Raw genomic sequence first — 3,711 nt, 5'->3', positions numbered from 1 at the left:
ACCTCCTGGAGAGGACGACTTACCCTCCACTTGCTCTTGGCAAAGTTCTTCTGGAGCTGGAGGCTGACAGATGGGTAGATGTCTCGGTGGAGGGCTGTGTTCCCATCAATTCTATGGATGCACAGCAGATGCCTGGCTAGTGGGTACCTATGGGAGCCATGGGTTGGCCTGGGGGCTGTGAATGCAGGCTGAGGTTAAGCTGAGTGGAGTGCCCCAGAAGGAGAGTGGTCCACAGAAGGAAAGGGCTAGAACCAGGGCTCCTTTGTCTCCTTGGGCTGGTCAGAGGGGGCCTATGCTTTGGCAAAACCAAAGACTTGCTTAGAGCAGGGTCAGCAAACTATAGCCTGTGGCCAAATCTGCCCATTGCTTGTGTAAATAATGTCCTCTTGGGACACATTCCCATTCATTCAGGAATGGGCTATGGCTGCTTCTGTTCTTCCAACTATAGCTGAGTAGTTGCCATAGAGAGGGTATGGCTAGCAAAGCCTGAAATACACACTATCTGGCTTTTTACAGAATATATCCATTTTGCTCAAAACCCACCTCCTCCAGGAAGCCTTCCTGAATGAGGCCCCAGATACAGGCAGCCTTTTCCTGTGCCCTCAGACTCTTATTCACTCATCTCGAAGTGTTTCCCAGACCCTCCCCATGTGCATGCTACTTTCTAGGTACTACCTGTAGTGCTACCCAGAGAAGTAACAGAATGGCCCTAATCCACATGGGATTTCAGAGTAGGTATTCAGCCAAGTTGCTTGCCTTGAACTAGAGTAAGACATTGAACACTGTAAGACCTGTGATTAATAGAGAGAGATGGGGAGGCCTGCCTGCACTGCAGGAGAGCCAGGGCATCACAAAAGGGCAGAGGCAGCTCGGGATCCTGAAGGATGCTACATACAAGGCAAGACGCAGGACATGCTAGGTGGTGAGAATGACATGGCGCGAGGTGTGGTTTAGAAAGTTTCATATGTGGGGTGGAGGAAAGGAAGGAGAGAAAGATAACTTTTAGGTCTTTTTGGAATAGAGAAGGTGTGTTGGGAATCCTGGGAAATGAAGTTGGAGATAAAGGGTCAGGCCCAGAAGAAGGAAAACCGGGAAACACAAAGGAATCTAGTTTGCTCTGGCAGGAAGTGGGGAGCTAGAGTGACTTCTTGAACAGGTGTGTAACATGAAGAAAGGAAGTGTTTCAAGATGTTATTTACCTACTTTGCTGATTGGTTGCTTTTGTAATTATTCACAAATCACCTCACATGGATATTTCATGCAAATAACAGGGAGAAAAAAGCAGGTGTTGCAATACTAGTATCAGACAAAATAGACTTCAAAACAAAGAAAGTAACAAGAGATAAAGAAGGACGCTACATAATGATAAAGGGCCCAGTCCAACAAGAGGATATAACCATTATAAACATATGCACACAATACAGGAGCACCAATATATGTGAAACAAATACTAACAGAATTAAAGGAGGAAATAGAATGCAATGCATTCATTTTGGGAGACGTCAACACACCACTCACTCCAAAGGAAAGATCCACCAGACAGAAAATAAGTAAGGACACACAGGCACTGAACAACACACTAGAACAAATGGACCTAATAGACATCTACAGAACTCTACATCCAAAAGCAACAGGATACACATTCTTCTCAAGTGCACATGGAACATTCTCCGGAATAGACCACATACTAGGCCACAAAAAGAGCCTCAGTAAATTCCAAAATATTGAAATCTTACCAACCAACTTTTCAGACCACAAAGGTATAAAACTAGAAATAAATTGTACAAAGAAAGCAAAAAGGCCCACAAACACATGGAGGCTTAGCAACATGCTCCTAAATAATCAATGGATCAACAACCAAATTAAAATGGAGATCCAGAAATATATGGAAACAAATGACAACAACAACACAAAGAATCAACTTCTGTGGGACACAGCGAAATCAGTCTTAAGAGGAAAGTGTGTAGCGAACCAGGCATATTTAAAGAAGAAAGAACAATCCCAGATGAATAGTCTAATGTCACAATTATCAAAATTGGAAAAAGAAGAACAAATGAGGCCCAAGGTCAGCAGATGGAGGGACATAATAAAAATCAGAGAAGAAATAAATAAAATCGAGAAGAATAAAACAATAGAAAAAAATCAATGAAACAAAGAGCTGGTTCTTCGAGAAAATAAACAAAATAGATAAGCCTCTAGCCAGACTTACTAAGAGAAAAAGAGAGTCAACACACATCAACAACAGAATCAGAAACGAGGAAAGAAAAATCATGATGGAACCCACAGAAATACAAAGAGTTATTAGAGAATACTATGAAAATCTATATGCTAACAAGCTGGAAAACCTAGGAGAAATGGACAACTTCCTAGAAAAATACAATCTTCCAAGACTGACCCAGAAAGAAACATAAAATCTAAACAAACTAATTACCAGCAACGAAATTGAATTGGTAATCAAAAAACTACCCAAGAATAAAACCCCTGGGCCAGATGGATTTACCCTGGAATTTTATCAGACATACAGAGAACACATAGTATCCACTCTTCTTAAAGTTTTCCAAAAAATAGAAGATAAGGGAATACTCCCAAACTCATTCTATGAAGCCAATATCGCCCTAACACCAAAACCAGGCAAAGATCCCACCAAAAAAGAAAACTATAGACCAATACCCTGATAAACATAGATGCAAAAATACTCAACAAAATATAAGCAAACTGAATTCAAAAATACATAAAAAGGATCATATGCCATGATCAAGTGGGATTCATCCCAGGGATGCAAGGATGGTACAACATTCAAAAATCCATCAACATCATCCACCATATAAACAAAAAGAAGGACAAAAACCACATGACCATCTCCATAGATGCTGAAAAAGCATTCGAAAAAATTCAACATGCATTCATGATAAAAACTAGCAACAAAATGGGCATAGAGGGCAAGTACCTCAACATAATAAAGGCCATATATGATAAACCCACAGCTAACATCATACTAAACAGTGAGAGGCTGAAAGCTTTTCCTCTGAGATGGGGAAAAAGACAGGGATGCCCACTCTCTCCACTGTTATTCAACATAGTACTGGAGGTCCTAGCCATAGCAATTAGACAAAACAAAGAAATACAAGGCATCCAGATTGGTAAAGAAGAAGTCAAACTGTCACTATTTGCAGATGACAGGATATTGTACACAAAAAACCCTAAAGATTCCCCACTGCAAAACTACTAGAACTATTATCAAAATTCAGCAAAGTTGCAGGATACAAAATTAACACACAGAAATCTGTGGCTTTCCCATGCACCAACAATGAACTAATATAAAGAGAATTCAGGAAAACAATCCCATTCACAATAGCATCAAAAAGAATAAAATACCTAGGACTAAACTTAACCAAGGAAGTGAAAGACCTATACCCTGAAAACTAAAAGACACTCTTAAGAGAAATTAAAGAGGACACTAACAAATGGAAACTCATCCCATGCTCCTGGCTAGGAAGAATTTACATTGTCAAAATGGCCATCCTGCCCAAAGCAATATACAGATTCGATGCAATCCCTATCAAATTACCAGCAGCATTCTTCAACAAACTGGAACAAAAAGTTCAAAAATTCATATGGAAACACCAAAGACCCTGAATAGCCAAAGCAATCCTGATAAAGAAGAATAAAGTTGGGGGGATCTTGCTCCCCAACTTCAAGCTCTACTACAAA

The sequence above is a fragment of the Manis javanica genome, unplaced genomic scaffold, assembly GCF_040802235.1.
Source record: "Manis javanica isolate MJ-LG unplaced genomic scaffold, MJ_LKY HiC_scaffold_30, whole genome shotgun sequence".
NCBI classification, from domain to species: Eukaryota; Metazoa; Chordata; class Mammalia; order Pholidota; family Manidae; genus Manis; species Manis javanica.
This window is presented reverse-complemented; position numbering follows the sequence as displayed.